The sequence below is a fragment of the Myotis brandtii genome, unplaced genomic scaffold, assembly GCF_000412655.1.
Source record: "Myotis brandtii unplaced genomic scaffold, ASM41265v1 scaffold125, whole genome shotgun sequence".
Classification (NCBI taxonomy): Eukaryota; Metazoa; Chordata; class Mammalia; order Chiroptera; family Vespertilionidae; genus Myotis; species Myotis brandtii.
Window position 1 is genome coordinate 12,979,890 of NW_005354385.1, and position 20,313 is coordinate 13,000,202.

Below are 20,313 nucleotides of genomic sequence, written 5' to 3' on the forward strand. Positions count from 1 at the left end.
TCATCTTTTGATTCTATTTAAGTGGAATTGTTCTTGTAATTTTACTTTCCAATTGCTTATTGATTGTATGTTGAAGTACATTTGATCTTTATATATTTGCTTTGCATTTAGGAACCTTGCTAAATTCACCTATTAGTTCCAGTAGCTCCTTTGTAGGATTTTTGGGATCATGTCCTTTTACTTCTTCCCTTTCAATATTTTACTTATTTGTTTATTTGTTTGCTTGCCTGTTTGCTTGTGTTATGGCACTGGCTAGGACCTCCAGTATAATGATGAAAAGAAATGGTTGAACAGACACCTATTTTCTTTTCCTGATCATAGGAAAATGCAGTCTGTCTTTTCCTATTAAATATGAAGTTATCTGAGATTCTTATAGATATCTTTTATGAGGTTTGGGAAGTTCTCTTTTATTTAAGAAATCTTTATTGAGATATAATTCATATATCATATAATCACAGGTACAACTATCATCACAATCTAAGTTTAGAATATTTTCATTACCCTAAAAAGAACTCTGTACCCATTAGTAGTTCCTGCCTATTATTCCACTTCTTGGCCCTTCCAATGACAATCACGTACCTTCTTTTTGACCCTATAAATGTGCCTATTTTGGACATTACACATAAGTGGAATCATTCAATATGTGTAGTCTTTTGTGACTGATTTCTTTCATGTAGCATGTTTTCAAGGTTCATATAAGTTGTAGCATGTAACAGTACTTCCCTCCTTTTTACTGCTGAAAATGATAACAATAATAATTAACACTATTAAATGTTTCCTTATGATACATTTTATTTATTCAGTCATTAGTGGGTTATTTTAATTTTGGGGGTATTATAAATTATGCTCAATATACATGTACAAGTTTGTGTGTGGACATATATTTTTATTTCTCTTGGGTATATATCTAAGAGTATAATTGCTAGGTCATATTGATAAAACTACATTAAGCATTTAAAAAACTGTGAAACTGTTTTCCAGAGGTTGAAACATTTTACATTTTTATCAGCAATGTATGAGAGCTCAAATTTTTCCATATCCTAGTCAACACCTACTATTTGTTTTTTGGAGCATAATCATTCTAGTGGATATGAAATGGTATCTCATCATACTTTTGATTTGCGTTTCCCTGATGACATTCTTGCTGAGGTATTTTAAAGACAAGTAGAACTTTAAAGAAAATTTAACTCAGTAGTTTTACTGTTAGTAGTAATATTTTATTATAATTTTGAAACTATTTTAAATATAGTAGGGTAAAGTAAATAAGATAATCAGTTAATGTTATTAGGAACCAAATATTTTAATGTAAGCAATAGAGATAAAAATAGAAAATTAGAGAAGTCAAGGGGAGAAAAACCCTCTGATATGTATACCTGAATTGAGCATATCAATATAAACTCCTTATTTCATATTAAACTATACCCATTGAAATTGTCTGGAATCAAGGCCACTCCAGTAGCAACAGTTATACTTAACATCTTCATCTTGGTTTTTAAATATCTTGGAGGTGAAAGGAATCATCTCCTTGAAAAATGACTGATTATCAGGCACGTTAACAGGAAAAGTACAAAGTGAGCCTGGGATGTCTTGTAGTCATAAAAAGCAAGGAAGTACTCAAAGACCAGTGGGCATGTGGCAAAAGTATTTAAGAACCAGATTGAAGAGGCGCTCATTGGCCGAATTTGAAACAATGTTAGCATTAAAAAGAGTGTCATCTGTATCTGATTATATTAAAAAATTCATAGTGAAAGAGAGAAGAGAGAGCACATGCCTCATTTGTCACATTGAAGGTGACTTTTCCTCAAATCCTCCCTCTGAAATTCTGTAATTAAAGGCAAAGGATAACCATTTACCATACCTTTTCCATGGATGCTATAGGTTAAAACCATTCGGTGAAAGGTAGTTGTAGAAAGGGCCTTTTTTTTATAGTGCCTAAATATTCTCTTATTACTATTTACTAAAGGAAAAATAAAATTGCTTTTGCAAGAAATGAATCTGGTTGTTAGCCTTTAACCAAATCAATTTCAAATGATGTCTTTTTCAGCAAGAGGGTCTATTCCAGGATTATGTGCTGTTCCCAATGGTCATGTCTTTCTAGTCTTCCCTTCATCTGGAACGCTTTCTCTGTTTATTCTTGTGTTTCAAGACATTGACAGTTTTGAAGATTATAGGTCAATCTTATTTCAGAACATGCCCCAGTTTGGGTTTGTCCAATGTTTTGTCATGATAAGACCCAGGTTATGCATCTTTTACAGGAACATCACAGGATGCTGAGTTTTCCTCACTGCACACTATCTGGTGTCACATGAAGTTCACTTGTACCACTATTCATGATATTAACTTTGAGTAATTATTTAAGAGGTGCCTGCTAGATATCTGTGCTATAATGTTCCTTTTTGTTCCCTTTGTGATTAGTATTTTGTGAGGAGATATTTTTGAGAGTATGTAAATATTTCCATTCTCATTTTATTTTTGCCCACTAATTTCAACACCCATTGATATTTCTTCTCTGAATTTTACTCCGACTATTGCCAAATGATTTTCTAATTCCTTCATTTCATCTATATTTATTTATTTTACTTTACTCTTTCTCTTCTCCCTATTTGTTTATTTGTTTATTTTTGTCAGTATGGATTCAGAGGCTCCTGTTTTATTCAGTAACGTGTAGACCAACACTATCTATTTACTTTGATCCCCAAAATTGTGCCATATTTGAATATCACTTGAATATTCAAGCTCCTATTTATGTTCTTTTGACATGTCCCATTATTCTTTGAGCATTTTCTTACTTTCTGGCATAACAGGATATTCTAGGCTCATTTTGTACCTTACCTACACACTCCTGGAATAAACCATTTCTCCAAGAAGTCCTGGTTCCTTTTAGTGGAGAGTGCTATCTGGAAACCAGGATTTGGGTGCAAACTATGCTCATGGTCATGGAAGTATCACTGCTCCCAGGCCCTCTCAGTGGGAGCAGCAAGAGCAGCACAGACAAATCTTTATACACATATATCTCCCTGAGTTCAAATACCCCCACTTCCAATTCAATGCCACAGGATTCATTCTACTTTTATTCTTTCCGTACTTGTATTCCCCCTCTGCATCGGTGAGAACCCGTTATCCTTAGAGTATTTACTATTTGTCCAGTCACATGTATGAAGCTAATTTTCTGATCTGGCCAAGATGTCCCTGTCATTCCATATGAAATTGTTCTTGAGTGGCACACAGGTACTGGCTAGCACTGAAATAGCTCCCTTCCCATTCTGATACTGTTCTCATTACTACCAGCTGCCAATGCGCTTCCCCTCCCGTCTCACTTCTGTGCTGTTCTCAGGTAGAATGCCATTATCTACCTTGTTTCTTATGACAGTGGCAATAATTTTAATGATTATTCATTATATATGATGCTATATTTTGGTTATGTATATATATGTAATATATGTCCATAGAAACACATATGAATATATATATGCATATATGTGAACATATTATATACATAACTTTTTAAACATGGAAGGAAGTTTAACTTTGTAAAATACCCTTTTACCATTTATTGACATGATGAAATAGGATTTCTCCTTTAACCTATCAGTGTATTAATAGATATTCTAATTTTGAACTATTTCTTGCACCCCAAGAATGAACCCCATTTGACCATTCTGTATTAATCTATTAATTTGCTTATACTTTATGCACTGTTTATAAATTACATATTAGTCTGTAGTTTCTCTTCTTGCACTTTATTTGTCAAATTCACTGTCAGTGCCATTTTTTCCCTTCTATCTCCATGCTGAGGGACCACTTAGGACTGAAATGATGTTTTGAACGAAGTCATTAGCCAGATTGATGAGGTCTGATGCTTTTGTGAGTGGTTAATCTTTGAAAACCTTCTCAATTTATTAACTGGTAATTATCTGTTTAAAATATTTTAGGATCAGTTTTTGATAATTTGAATTTATTTTATCTAGATTTTCAGATGTATTTGTATAATTTTATGCAAACTATTTTCTTATAATTATTTTGGTTTTCCTTTAACCCAGTCTAACTGTTGATGCTGTGTTTATGCTTTCCTTACACATCACTGTTTTTTTTTAAAGAACAGAGACAAACTACCATTTTATGCATTTTGTTGACATTCTTTTTTTTTTTTTGGTCTTTTTTTTAATTGTCTAAACATAAAGGTTTACATATGTCTCCTTTTTATTGATTTCAGAGAGGAAGGGAGAGAGAGAGAGATAGAAACATCAATGATGAGAGAGAATCATTGATCAGCTGCCTCCTGCACGCCTCCTCAAGCCCGCAACCCATGCATGTGTCCCAACCAGGAACTGAACCGTGACCTCCTGGTTCATAGGTTGTTGCTCAAGCACTGAGCCATGCCAGCTGGGCCTTATGTTTATTTTCATATTTTTTGTTTCAAAATCATTAGTATGTAATTTTGTCTTTAATTTTTTTCTGCTTTTCTTAGATATATTTTCTTATTCTTTTTCTTAACCTCTTGTTTTAAATATGAACTCATTTGTTCTCTTTTTTCCTGATAATTTGGTCAGTGCTCTGAATTGTTCCTCAAAGCATTGTTTTTAGCCATAACACATGGGTTCTGTCTAATGCACAATGTTTTCATTAGTATTATTTTCTAAATATCCTTTAATTTTAGTTTCTATTGCCTTTTAAGTAAACTTTTAGTTTAGTTTTAAATTTGTCTTAAAATAGTTTTAATTTTTAAGCAGTTGGGGATATTTTTCTACTTTTAAAAAATCAATTCTACTTTCTTTACATTATAATTGGAGAATATGATATGTACTATTTTTATTTGCTGTAATATATTGAAAGTGGTTTGTGGTCTGACATAAACTAAATTCTTGTAAATGTTCTTTGGGTCCTTAGAGATGGAATATTCTTTCAGGGTAAAGGGTGGGATATATTTTAAAGAGATTAAAATTCGAAAGAGATTTTATAAAATATAGAATTTGATTTTATATCTTTACTTTTTTACTATTTATGTGATCTGTCATGGATCAAGAGAATGAATTAACTTCCCTCCTTACTTCTGTATTTCTATTTCTCCTTGAATCTTATGTAGTTTTTGCTTTAAGAATTTTCATGCTAGCATTTTTGACATTAATGGTCCATGACAGATCTTCAGATGAACTTTTTATCATTATAAAGTTAACTTATTTGTCTTATTTAATGCTTTTTGCTGGCCTGTAAATTCAACTTGGGTTGATCTTAATAACATAATCACTCTATTAGCCTTTTTTTTGATAATTGCCTGATATGTATGTCTAGTATTTAACCTTGGTTTAAATGTATTTCTTATATGCATCAAATAGTAGAGTTTGGTTTTCTAAACCTACCTGATAATTTTTTCTTTTAATAGGTGGCTTTATCCCATTTATATATATTGCTATGAAAATAGGTTTGGTCTTAATTCTCTTATCTTTTATGATTTCTGTTGCTATTGTTTTATTTTCTATTTTGCTAAATTATCTATATACTACTTTAAAAATTGAATGTGTATTTTCCTTTTGATAGTTCAGAAGATTTTAAAAATAAATTTTTATTGATTTTTAGAGATAGGAAGGGACAGGGAGAGAAACACTGATGTGAGAGCGAAGCATAGATCAGTTGCCTGCTGCACGCTCCCTACCAGGCATCTAGCCACAACCCAGGCATGTGCTCTGACCTGGAATTAAACCAGCAACCTTTTGGTGCACAGGACAATGCCCAACCAACTAAGCCATAATGGCCAGGGCCAGGAGATTTTTAATGTGTTTTAAATCCTTTGGTGGTTACGCTACACAGTATTTCATAATATACTTAAGCTTGCATTTTTTTGGTTTGTTGACTTTTGACACTAACTAGTGCATCCTTACGATGAATAAGAAAATTAATTTATATCCACTTCCACACACCTCTCATCCAATTCCTAATTTTAATTAATTATATAATTTTCTTTACAACTATAATTTACATGATTATATAAATTGGTTTCTTCTTGAACATCAAATTTACTGAGGCATAATTTACATGTAGCAAAATTCACACTTTTTAAGTGTATGGTTCTTTGAGTTTTGACAAATTTATACTATAGTGTAACCACCACCACAATAACATATAGTAAAATATTCCATCACGTCATAAAGTCTCCTGTAGGCCTTTGTAACTAACCCCTGACACCATTCCAACCTCTGGCAACTACTGATCTGATTTTTATCTATAGTTTTGCTTTTCAGGAATGTCATATAAATTGAGTAATTCATTATGTAATCTCTAGTGTCTGCCCTATTTCACTTGGCGTAACAATTTTAGATTCATCCATGTTGTTGCATGTGTCAGTACTTTCTTTCTTTTTTTTTTTTTAAAAGAGGGATCTTTTACCCTTTGAGACAGCATGGATGGATCTAGAGACTCTTTTTTTATATATATATATATTTTATTGATTTTTTACAGAGAGGAAGGGAGAGAGATAGAGAGTTAGAAACATCGATGAGCGGCAGTACTTTCTTATTTTAAGTTGCTAAGTATGGGTACGTCACAATTTGTTTACCCACTCCCAGGTCAATAGACATTTGGGTTATTTCTAGTTTTTCAGGATTATGACTACAGCTGCTTTAAACATTTGCACACAGGTGTTTGTGTGGACATATGTTTTCACTTCTCTTGGATAAATACCTAGTAGTGGATTGTTGAGTGTATGTTTAACCTTGTAAGAAATTATCTGTTTTTCAAAGCAGCTGTATTATTTTACATTTTCAACAGAAATATATGAGAGATCCAGTGTTTTGCTTCATTCTCAACCCTTGGTACTGTCACCTTTTAAAACTTTAACCATCATAGTAGGTGTGTGATGGTGTATAATTGAGGCTATAATTTGAACTTCTCTAATGACTACTAATGTTGAACATACGTTTATATATTTGTTTTCCATTTGAATCTTTCTTTGGCAAAGTGTCTATTTAAATCTTCTCATTTAAAACAAAATGGGGTTTTTTTCTTATTATTGCATTTTGAGAGTCTTTATATCAACTATGGATGGCCAATCATTTCAGCACCATTTATTGAAAAGGCTATCCTTTCCCCATTGAATTACCTTGGTTCCTTTGACCAAATACATGGGTCTATTTCTGGACTTTCTGTTCTGTCTTATTACCTATATCTCTATCATTTTTCCAGTGTTACACTTTGTGGAATATAATAGCTTTATAATAAATTTTGAAATCAGACAGTATGTGTCCTTCAAATTTGTTTTTCTTTTTCAAAATCATCTTGGCTTTTCTAGGACCTCAGATTTTCCATATAAATTTAGAATCAGCTTATTAATTTCTATGAAAATATCTTCTGTGATTTTGATTGGTAATTGCATTGAATCTACAGATGAATTTGGATAGAAATGACATTATAATAATATTAAATATGTTGATCCATGAACATAGAAGAGCATTTATTACATCTTTGATTTCCTTCATTAATGTTGCATAGTTTTTAGCTTTTTACTAATTATGGGGTGAGGGTAATGTAGACTGGAAATAAAAAGAACTTTACTTCCTCCTTTGCAACCTGAGTGCCTTATATTTTTTTCCCTTGCTGTATTGCTCTTCTTAGAACAACACAACAATATTGCATAGGAACGATGAAAGCGGACTTCCTTGTTTCGTTCCCAATCTTAGGGGGGAAAAGCATTCAATCTTTCATCACTAAGTACTATGTTAGCTGTGAACTTCATTGGGTTTACACAACTGATTGCGCCCCCTTTCCATAAGAGCTGCTTTCATCTCTCCTTAACAACTTGTAGATTTTTGAGTAATATTAGTTCTAGATCACCTTGGTTCATAATATTTACATTTTATTTTGTAACTCCATTGTTGTTTAGTTTTAGTTCTACATTTAAGTTCATTTAAAGATACTATTTTCTCTACCTGTTGGTTAGTGAAGTTGTTCTTGAAATTGTATATAAAAAGATTCAGATGAACTATATTCTTAAGTTTTCATATTTGAAAATAGCTGTTATTCTTATACTTAAATTAATGTTTCTCTGTTGGTTTTCCCTCCTCTATAGTTTTTGTAGACATTCCCCATTGTTTTCTAGAGTTGAGTACTGCTATGGTGAAGTCCAAAGCTATCCTTTTTAATTTTTTTAATCCATCTAGGTGATTTTATTATTATTGCCTTGACCCTTACAGGAATGCTCTTTAATCTTTTAAGTTTAAATAGTTTGCTTAGAGTGGTGCCAGGAAATTAATAATCACTCAGTAAATGTTAGTTATTTGTTCTTCTTATTGCTTAAAGACCATTATTTTTTTTTAAGTTCTCTTATTTAATGGAGACCGCTTTAACTAATTTTATGGTAAAAAATTTTTGTGCATGTGTGTTCTTTATCTGTTTTTTTGTTATCTCTTTTACTTGAATTTTTATAGATTTTAAGCTTATTCTGTTTTTTAAAAATCATTAGTTTCTAAATGAGGGGAATTCTTTCTGAATAAACTATTTTTAGGAGACATGTAGGGGATGAGCCAGAGGACAAAGCTGGGGTCACAGTAATCTGAGAAATCTTAGAGTTTTTGGAAACTTTTTCCTTAGCACATGGGCCTGTAGGTATTAGTTGCTTCTGAGATAGTGTGATTTCTTGCTGGCCTCAGAGTGTGACCTGCATGATACAGGACACGTGGAATGTGTGCGTGTGTGTGTGTGTGTGTGTGTGTGTGAGACCTGCATGATATAGGACACGTGGGGTGTGTGCTTGTGTGTGTGCGTGTGTGTGTGTGCGTGTGTGTGTGTGTGTGTGTGATTTAGATTTTCTTTCCTTCATATCCTTGACTCTGTTTTAAGCATGATTAAGTCTCTGTGGTTTATTTTCTGTTTTTGTTTTATTTTCTTTCAGCTGCTCACTTTACCTGTCTTTCTGCAGTCTAATCAATCAGCTTTGTTTTGTTCTGTTCTTCCTTATTAGTCCCATGGTTCCATTTCTGATTATTACTCATCTTTGGAGGAGGATCATGTGGTCATAAATAGTATGACCTCAATCATTTGGAGGAAAGGGAACCTAGAGTGTGAGCTGAAGCAGTTTCAATTTAGGGGACTAAGCCCAGGTAACAGTAATTTGAGAAACTGAGAGTTTATGGAAGCTCTGAAAGTCCCAGAACACTTCCTAGCACTTTCTGTTAACAGTGTCTCTTCCCAGGGGTTTCAGCATTCTCTGTAGCCTCTTCAGATGAGCAGGTTGGCCTTCTCCCTAATAACAACAAAGGTTTTTTGTGTGTGATGATGTTTCTTTTCTTCATTCCTTCTTTTACTTTTTCACTCATTTCTATTTCTCTTCAAAGAGCCACAATCACTCAGTGGTTCTGAGCATGAACTCTGGAGGTGTCCTGCTCAGGCCCATTTCAGGCTCTGTCACTTACAAGCGATGGCCTGTGCCAGTCACTTAACCTCTCAGTGCCTCAGTGGCCCATGGATGGTGATGATAATCACACCCACCTCATAGGGCTATTAGGATGGAGTGAATATTTGTGAGATACCTCTAGCAGTTCTTGGCAAAGAGTAAGAACTGTGTATAAAAGTAAACACAACTTTCTGAGGTCACCTGCTACAAAATCTGATTGCTTCTTATCCTCCCTTCTCCTTCCTGTCACCCGGGCAGACTTCTTGCGTAAATGTCATGAGTCAACGTTTCTCACCCAGCTCCACCTCCCCTCCTGCTAGCAGGTCAGAGCAGGCATCGGGGATATTCCTGGGCAAACTCCAAGAATTTGCTCTTTCACTGAGGGGTCACTGACTGGGCCCCCCAGGGCCACATGCTGCTTTGGGGGAACTTGGCCTGCTGTCTAAGACCTGTCAGTCTGGTGTCTGTCCTCCTGGCCTCTTTCAATGTGGTCTAGCATCTGTTGTCTTGTGGCAACTGGTTTTCCTAGTTTCTGGCCTGAGGTTGTGGTTATGCTACAACTTCATTGGAGATAAAGCCTTTGTCTCTATTTTTATCATTCTTTTTGCTGTTTAGGTTGGTTTCAGGGAGGACAGCAAGATTAGAAATGTCTGTGTTAGGTCATCCAGATGTAGAAGTTGAATCAACTTAACTTGAATAGACTTTGTTAAACCAAATTTTAAATTGCTATTCAGAAAGTACAAAACTGTGCATTTATTTTCTGCATGTTAAGCATTTATTCTTCACAGCTCAGAAACGTTTCATCTTAAGTCTATACATTTTAAAACAGTTATTAAAAATCTTTTATTAAATTTCTATATACACCTAGTTACAAATAAAATAAGACAGGAAAACCTAGTAAAATCCCTCTGCCCCTCCCCCATATCCACTTTCCTTAACTCCCCTGCCCAGCACCAATCATTTTTACTTGTTTCTCTTTTGAGGTCTCCTGGCGGTTAGCTTTGGTATATTTCAATGAGCAGGAATGTATTTGTGTTGAAGTATATATTTTTCTGGGTAATTTTGCAATTTATAAAAAAGCAGAATAACGAATAAGCATGTTAGGACGTGTTCCATGACGTGCTGTCACAAATCCTCTGATAGAGTTGCATGTCTGAATTTTAGCTCCAATTTTATTAAACTAGCCTCACATGCATACTCCTTATTGTTTGCTGTCAGAGTAGATTTTTTCATCTACCATAGAACTGATTCATTGACTCTCAGGTAAATGGGGGCAATTTTTCCTGAAGATTACCAGTGTAGTTGGTTCAAAAGTTTTCTCTGTTTCTCTGTCATTTCTCCTACATTTAAGTCGGACATTACCTCCCTACCCAGATTTACTTAGAGTTTTCCTGAAAACACTTTAACACATTTTTAATCTGACATTAAAAAATATTGGTTCTTTGATTAGTCCTTTGGTAATTTTTTAAAATGCAGTTTCAAAATACTTTATCTACAATCCCAAATGAAAAAGCTCTGAAACCACAAGTTCTTTCTTCTTCCTCTTCTCCTTCTCCTTCTCCTTCTTCTCCTTCTCCTTCTCCTTCTCCTTCTCCTTCTCCTTCTCCTTCTCCTTCTCCTTCTCCTTCTCCTTCTCCTTCTCCTTCTCCTTCTCCTTCTCCTTCTCCTTCTCCTTCTCCTTCTCCTTCTCCTTCTCCTTCTCCTTCTCCTTCTCCTTCTCCTTCTCCTTCTCCTTCTCCTTCTCCTTCTCCTTCTCCTTCTCCTTCTCCTTCTCCTTCTCCTTCTCCTTCTCCTTCTCCTTCTCCTTCTCCTTCTTCTTCTTCTTCTTCTTCTTCTTCTTCTTCTTCTTCTTCTTCTTTTTTCTGTAAATCATTTGGTGGCAAAACTTACCTGAACTGATTTGAGGAAATATTTATTGCCTCCAGTGTTTCATTATGAGGCACTCTCTGTCCCATATGCCACTGAATCTATCACACAATTTAATGTACATACACTATTATCTTTTAAAAATCTGAAATATTCTGAATTCTGAATCATTTCTGGCCCTTAAAACTTTGAATAAAGGCTTGTCGACCTGTGTTATAAAAGTACAATGCGATTAGCTCAGTCTTGCCCTCAGAGGCTCTGCTTCTCAGTGTCCCGGTAATCACTGCAAGCCCCTCAGAGAGAAAGCTGCCCTTGGGTTCCGACCGATGCCAGACAGTCCCGCTTCTCCCGTATGAGTCTGGGTCCCTAGAGACTCACCCGGAACTGGAGCTCAGAGCCTGAGACTCCCTCCTGATTGAAAACGACAACCGCGCCCTAAGCCACCAGCCCGCTCTGTATGCACCTCCGCACTTTAGTATTTTACTTCTGTACTGCGCCTCCTCTGAGTCTCGGTATGCTTTTCTCTTTCCTTCTAGTTGTAGAATTTCCACTCAGCCAGCCTTCCTGTGGTTCTGGATGATGTCCTTTCCGTCTTTTAGTTGTATTTTTGAAGTGGTTGTTCGAGGCAGCAAACTCCGGTGTTTACCTATGCCGCCATCTTGGTTTTTCTCTCTGCTGAGCTTACTCTCACTCCCCCTGCTACCCTTCCTCAGGATGTCAGGGCTCGCATGCTGGGGAAGGCACCCCTCCCCGTGTGCTCAGGTGCTGGGTGCCTGCAACGAGCTCACCCCACACCTGTGCGGCCTCTTCTGGGTGAGCTGGCTGCAGCTGTGGATTGCAGGGGCCAGTCAGGGGCCAGTCTCTGTTGATTTGCGCAGGAGCCGGTCTGTAAGGCCGGCTGGGAGAGAGCGTGCTGCCCACCCGGCTTTCGTGTGGCCCTGCTGGGGAGCCCAGAGGCCCATGCTGCACACTGGTACGCCTTTTTCAGCTGCACTCACCAAATCTCTGCATGGGGACTCAGGCACAGAGACTCAGGCAGAGGGGGGTATGCGAGGGCACGGGGGCCCAGGTGCTGCCCAGGGCCCACAGGTCAGCTGGGACCTGCCCTTCCATGCCAGCCACTCACACTTCGATCGTCGGCCAGGCCTAGGGACCGCACCAATGAACAAATTTCGTGCACCGGGTCTCTAGTTTTATAGAAAAGAAAACTGATTCAGGTTAAATAATCTTCACAAAGTCACCCACTATTGACTACTGACAGTGGGATACAAATCCTGAGTAACTGTCTACAAAGTCTGTGTGCTTAACACTATGGCTGTAGGATGTTCCTCTGCCTTCAGAAGTCAGCCCCTTTCCCCTTTGGCCAACCCCTCAGCCAATACCAACTCCACCATCCTTGTCAGCATCCTTTGCCAACACCACCACTCAGCCACCTCTACAACCTGTGCCAATAACTCTTTCAAGAGCAAGACTTCCCTTACACCAGGGTTTCCCTACACTCAGTACTATTGACATTAGGGACTAAGTAATTCTTTGTTGTCAGGGCCTATTCTGTGCACTATAGGATATTGAGCAGCATTCCTGGCCTCTGCCCAATAGATCAGTAGCATCCTCTACCCCCGAAAATATCCCAAGACATTGCCACATGCTCCTAGGAGGAATGGTGTGGGAGGCTGGCAAAATCACTTCTGGTTGAGAACCATGGCCTGAGGGCACTCATTCAGTCCATTTTCTCCCTGCTTTTGAGCCAGGGTTCCTGAGAAATTAAGGTCTATAAAGCAAAGCCTATCCCCACTATGGCACTCTAAAACACTGTTCTCATTGGGACAATTGCCAGACCAGGCTTCTTCTCCCCGTCACTGTCCGTGTGCTCCATGATGTACAGTCCCTTCTTGGGGAACTCAGGTGGCTCCAATGAAATTAGTTTAGTCATTAGTCAGACTCCCTTTCAAGACAGTGTGCATCTGAATTGCCTTCCCCCACACCCACTCTCCTCCTTCCTCCCTCACTCCAGCCTTCCAGGAGGGACATTGCCCGCTCCCTTAGTACAACTGGTACAGATACAGATTCCCCAGGCTCACCCTGCCCTGCTGTTTAGAGCTCTGGGTTACTTGTCCTCAATGGGATGGAAAGAATAATTTGGGGTCTTTTCCTGTGTTTTTATTTTTTTCTTTGGCATTCAGTAGAGAGCAATGCCTGCCTCTGATGCCCACTGACTGTCTCAAAGGAAGTTGGCTCCAGGTCTCTCTGCCTGGACTTTTTCTCTGCCCCATTCTTAAGGGATCAGAAAACAAAGAGTGAGGAGCAACAAAGTTTTATTTTCTCTCTTCCTTAAAATCAACTGCACCTTTACTTTTAATTAGTTATAATGCTCATTATATAAAGGGTGCTTTAAAACTATTAACTCATTAACTCTGGCAGCTACTTTGACCCCACCCTTCCCCTAGAGAAGATGAGGCAAGTGCTTTCCCCAAATGTCCCTTTTCTTGGATTTGGAATTAAAATTAATAGATTGGAGTTCTCCCTCTGGGTGCTTGGACCTCTAACATGTCAATGCAGCAGCCATCAGAGGTGATGTTTTCCATTCTTTACACCAAAACAACAGAGGAAACCAGTGTGCCAAGGGCAAGAGAAGAAGGAAGAAATACATAGAAAAGAGCAGAGTGAGTAGCAGAGAGAGGGCTCAAGTTCAGTTCCAGCTCCCAGCACATTCCTAAGTCCAGGGTACATCCTTGTCTCTGGGATCCCTGGTCCACTCCTGGATCTTTACAATAAACTCTCGTATTTTGCATAAAAAAAAAAAGTATAATGCGATTAGTACTGGAAGTCTCAGTTTAACTAAATAGGTGAATCCTGTTTGCTAAATATCACCTTAAGTCAACAGTGCTGTTTATATTTGGATCCCGTAGTGTCCAGTCAGGAAAAAGAAACCATACTAGTTATTTTATCAGAGAGAATTTAATCTAAGACCTTGGTTAAACAGTTGCTAGAGAATCAAAAAACAAAAAGGGAGGGGGGCACTGCATTTAGACAGAGAGAGTAATGATAGGAATAGTTACCAGCCTGAGGCTGGAAGGATAAAGGAAAAAGTTTTGAATTACTAGTACCTAGAAAAGTGGACAGAGACCCTTAGGGTTTGAAATTCAAACCTGTAAGGAGGTGGCAATACCTGTTTGAAGCTGGTCTGTTTGAGGGGATATAATGGGGTTGGTTCTGGGAGCACCAGAAAGTGACAGAGTAGAAACAACGGCTGTTGAACCGATTGTTGGGACAAAGTCAGCAGGAGGAAATGAGTCCTTTCTCCCTCCTCCGGCCTTCCTGTCCCCCTGTAGTGTTCTCTGTTAATAGCCTATCAAAGAGCCAGATGCCAATGAGGAATATAGTTTGCAGACTTCTTTTTTTAAAATATATTTTTATTGATTTCAGAGAGGAAGGGAGAGGGAGAGAGAGATAGAAACATCAATGATGAGAATCATTGATTGATTGGTTGCCTCTTGCATGCCCCCTACTGGGGATCAAGCCCACAACCCAGGCATGTGCCCTTGACCAGAATCGAACTCAGGACCCTTTAGTCTACAGGCCGACACTCTATCCACTGAGCCAAACCAGCTAGGGCTTGTTTGCAGACTTCTATCAACAGGATTCCAAAGAAGAGTATACATGGATGTGTTTGCAGCTAAGAGACAAAAGCTGAGAAATGGACACCGTGCAAATGTTGGGCTACTCAGATCCATATGCACCCTTCTAAACAAATCCTAATTTCCGTGAAGAAATAACAACACTTACAAGCATCCAACCTCATGCAAAAAAAAAAGAAGTTGTTTTCACCTTCTCCTCTAGAATGAAAGATATGAATTCATAAGGGTCAAACTAAATAATATCTTAGCATGTCTAATATTTAATATGGGATGATTATGGTGTCCATGTCTAGGTGAGCTATCTAGAACCTTAAATCAACTAAGGGAGAAGAAAATAACCAAGAGTTTCAAACCCAAAATATTCAAAGAAGTGAGAGGTAATCAGAGATTTTTTGGCATCTGGAGGGTCTTATTCTGACAGTCTTGGGTGAAATGAGTCTACTTCTACTAGTCTTTTCTTCTAAAGTCCAAGAGACAGAGCTGCTTGTATTGCAGAATGGATGTGCTACAGAGTCTTTTCTTGTTCTGAGCCCACTCAAAACTTGAGCCTTACAAGTTATTTGGTAAATGGGTCAAAGAAGCACCTGCAATTATGGTATATAGTTTCCTTTGATTCCAAAGATTCACAGGTTTGGTACTGAGAGACAAAAACTTAAAAACCAGCACAGTACAGTAGTCCCCCCTTATCCTTGGGGGATATGTTCCCCAGTGGACGCCTGAAATTACAGGTAGTACCGAACCCTAGGCATGCTATGTTTTTTCTATATTTAATACCAATAATAAAGTTTAATTTATAAATTAAACAGAGTGAGAGATTAACAGCAGTAACTAATAACAAAATGGAACAATTATAACAATATACTGCAATAAAAGTGAATGTGGTCTCTATCAAAATATCTTATTTATCATACTCACCTTTTCAATTAAAGGAAGCACTTTATGACTTCACTTTGGCATATCTGAGTTACCAACATCTTGTGCTTTGGGACTATTTACTAAATAAAATAAGAGTTACCTGAACACAGACAGTGGGATACAACCACAGTAGTTCTGATAACAGAGGCAGCTACTAAGTGACTAACAGGTGTGGAGCATACATAGCGTAGATACACTGGACAAAGGGATTATTTACATCTAGACAGGACAGAATAGGATGGCACAAAATTTTATGATGATACTCAAAATAGTGTGCAATTTAAAACTTATACATTTTTTATTTTTGGAATTTTTCATTTAATATTTTTAGACCATGTTGACCATGGGTAACTGAAACCACAGAGAGTGAAACCACAGGTAATGGGGGACTACAGTATTAACCTTCTGGAACCTTAACACTTAGAAAAGAAAGCAGACTTTAAATATACCAAGATGATTAAGTCTTTTGTCTTATAGTTCTATTATAATACACACGATAAAAAGAATTACTCTCTGTGTATGCTAACTATATGAAGTCTTTTATTAAAATTATTTTTCAATTATAGTTGACATTCAATATTATTTTGTATTCGTTTCAAGTGTATAGTATAGTGGTTAGACAAATATAATTTACAAAGTCAATTCCTTGCTAATTCTAGTAACCCACCTGGCACCATACACAGTTATACAATACTAGAGGCCCGATGAATGAAATTCTTGCAAGGGGCTCGGCGCCGGCCACCACAACTTCATCCAGAAGGTTGTCCGGTCTAATTAGCATTTACACTTTTATTATTATAGATTGTTGACTATATTTCCTATGCTGTATTTTACATCCATGTGACTATATTGTATCTACCAATTGGTACTTCTTAATACCTTCACCTTTTTCACTCAGCCCCTCCAACTACCCTCCCATCTGTCAACTCTGAGTTTGTTTACTCTTTATAATTTACAAACTCAAACTCACATCTTTGCTGATGCCCAGTGAGAACTTCAAAGCTACCTCAAGGCTTGTCTGAAACTACTTACATCTGAATCACTTCAAGAGGTTAGTGAAGACTTAGACTTTTGGATTTCAGGCCCAAATATTCCATTGGTGTTTTTGAGGATGGGACCCTGGACTCTTCAGTTTGTCAAGTTTCCAAGGAGATTCTTATGCACATCAAAATTTGAGGGCCATTGTTATACCTACATTCATTAATTTCAGATTTCCATTGGATATGTTAATTTATAAAGAAAGAAATCTCCTAATTAATCTAGTACAATGCCTAAGGAATTCTATAATATTAAGTTCTTAAAGTCTTTGATCTCTTGCACTTATTATAATAGCACTTTAATAAAACAGTTGTATGAGTAAATATGTAATATGCTCTATGATAGTCCACCCAATATGTGAGGTTTAATTTCCTAAAAACACCATAGAAGAAGAATTCACAGGCAAAGAACTTAAAGGAATAAAGAGGTTGGAGGATTAAGGTCTTACATGAAACAATTATTTTACACCTTTTTTTTCTGTGACCATGAAATTAAAATTGAAAAGGTATCTGGCTAATTAAAGAGACTATCATTGGGCATTTTAAATGTCTCGTATTAATGTTTTAGTCTGGATTCTGTTTGCTGTAAGCAGCAGAAAGCCAAATCAGACTTAACTTAAAAAAAAAAGGCCTACATAATTAAAAAGTCAAGTTGATTCGCTCAGTGAGATCCAGATGAGACCCTCAGGACTCTGTGTCCCTCTCATTCTGCCTTCCCTGATGTCCCCTGCATTGTCTTTATTTCTGGTAGGCTTCTTCAGATAATGCAAAAAGATGGCCACCACCAGGTCCAGGGCTAGAGCACATCAGTTTGGCAATCCCTGGCTAGAATCCTTCTCTTTCCCAGTAATTTCAATGAAGATCCCACGGCTGATAGACTTCCCATACATATTGATCAGAGAGATGCAGATCTTTTCATGGCCAGACTGGTCATACGTCCAGGTTGGAAATGGAGTCACTTTCATAAGAACTTCCCCCTGAGATGGAGGGTGACTTCTCAATGGAAAATCAGGGGAGTCTTTTCAGAAGTCAAGTATAGATCCTGGACAGATAAAAACGGTAACTACAGTGCATAAACTGAGTAGTGCGTGCAATTGATTTCCAATTACTGCCTTAAGATATTTTAAGGAAATCTTTAGAATCTTCCTCCTTTAGAGTTTCAATTAAGATGCTTATTAAGTTTGCTTGCTGTTGCTGTGGATAACCTTTACACAAAGAGGCTTCCCCTTCTTTTGTTTTTCTTTCCTGTTTCTTGTCTTTTCTCAAATAATCAATGCTTTTCTAATTTTTGACTTATTTTTGATGGTATCCTCATTCTGGTCCCAGAGATAAAGAATAACTGAAATCCGTGGGGAGCAGAAACATTTATTTAGCTTTTATTTAACTGTTTTGGCATAGTCTGAATTACAGAGATTTTCACATACAGTGTCATACAGTACTTAAGCTGACCGTCAGACTAGACTGCCCAGATTCAATCCTGTCTTTGCCATTTGCCAGCTGTAACCTCAGGCACATTTAAAAACGTTCTATGACTCAGCATCTTCATCCATAGAATGAGGCTAACAGTGCCTCTTCAATTGCATTGCTGTGGCCATGGATTAAATAATTGGATCTGTGTGGTGCATTGAAAAGACTCAATCAGTGTTGGCAACAGTCTTTATTGATGCCAAAACTCAGGAAAACTGCCTAAAGACTTTTACTAGGATCACATTCTTGCCTTCTTACAGACATGCAGGTGTAGCTCCAAGCATGGGGTCTACTTTATCTCCACATTTTTTCCTTTTCTGTAAAAAACCTTTTATTGCAAAACTCTCTACTCCAGTTCTGTCACATACTTTACCTTCCTCTTCTATTTCTAGCTCCTGGGTCCCCCTTTTTTCATTACTGTCAAGAAGACTGACTCAGCATTCTCTTATATGGAACAGACATTCTTGAAGTTGCTGAAAAAGGTATATAAAAGTAAAGCCACATGAACAAAATTCTGGTGAGGTCAACTCAAGTTGTGGGGAGAGTTTGCTCTATTATTAATTTGTTTTATTGGTTCTTTCATACATTTCATAAGCAGATCTTGATTATCACAGACCTGGGGCTGCAAGAGAATTTATAAGATGCAATGAGAGGTAAAAAGCTAAATGCTGTATAGACTTAGCCCTTAAGGACAAGAAAAACTTGCCTCCCTTTTCCATTATTATGTTCTTGAGTTTAATACAAAACCGTTTTTACAAAATTATCTAATTTTTAAAAGTCTTTTGAAAAGAATTTCTTATTACTTTCTCTGCATCAAATGAATCTGCTGAGGATAAAAATCATAATCACAATTTGAACTGATGATTATTGTATACTTAAAGTATGCCAGGCGCTGTTCTAAGTGCTTTATGCATAATTTAACTTTTCTAGTCATTTCCATTTTGCAGATGAAGAAACTGAGTCTCTGAGAGGTGAAGTTTCTTGTCAAAGATTGTGCAACTTTTAAATATTTGCTTGGTATGCATATAAAGAATAATCAGAAAACCTACCAAATAAAATGATGTAGGATTATGATAATTCTTTGCCTATTTTAATTATTACAGTCATCTATGATATCCTTTGAAAATTTGGGGCTTTTTTAGCCTCTCAAAAATGTAGTATTTCCACTTTTCTCCCATCTACCCCTTTTACTCATAGGGCTTTTTTCCCCCATTGATTTATTTCATAAACATTTATTGAGTGTCCACTCAATTGCAAATCACACAGGACTGAGGTAATTAAGAGACCCTTATTTTCTCTAGAAGAGTAGGCAGTTTTAAATTTATGGCTGGTCACCTTTGGGAATGATAGGCTGTTCTCTATGAAATATATATTTTTAAAGATTTGGGTGATAGTGACAGGCAAACATAGGGTAAATTAAGAAGTAGGCAAAAGTTTTGCTAGAACTTTACAGAGGGTCTTTTGGGAGTAGAAAAATGTTTTGGGGGGACTTTTCTTCATTTTGCCCTTTGCATTTTGTCCACATCCATAATTTGTTTTCGTAGAAACCTGATGATGCACGAATGCATAAAGAAAAGGCTAAAGTTGTTAACCACCCATTTCAGAATTATAGAAATTGTTTCCCTAAATGTTCCCATCTTAAGGTGTAAGCTGGGTTTCAAAGAGGTAATAAGAATTTTCAATGTGGCCTCTAAAATTTCCGATGTTATTACATACAGTTGGTAAAACAAAATTTAGATGAATTTATTTATTCTTGTTCACTTATCTGAAATATTTTTCCCAAAAATTTTCCCATTGAAAATAGTGCCACAAAGAAATTATTTGCTATAATAGATCCTGGCCAATACATTTTAGGATTGTGTGTGAATGTTATTCAGGAAAATATAATTTCTAAAAAAGTAGATCGATATATACTATCTTATTTCTACTTGTATTGCTGTATTCTTTTTTTTCTTTATTGATTAAGGTATTACATATGTATCCTTAACCTCCCATTCCCCCCTTCCCC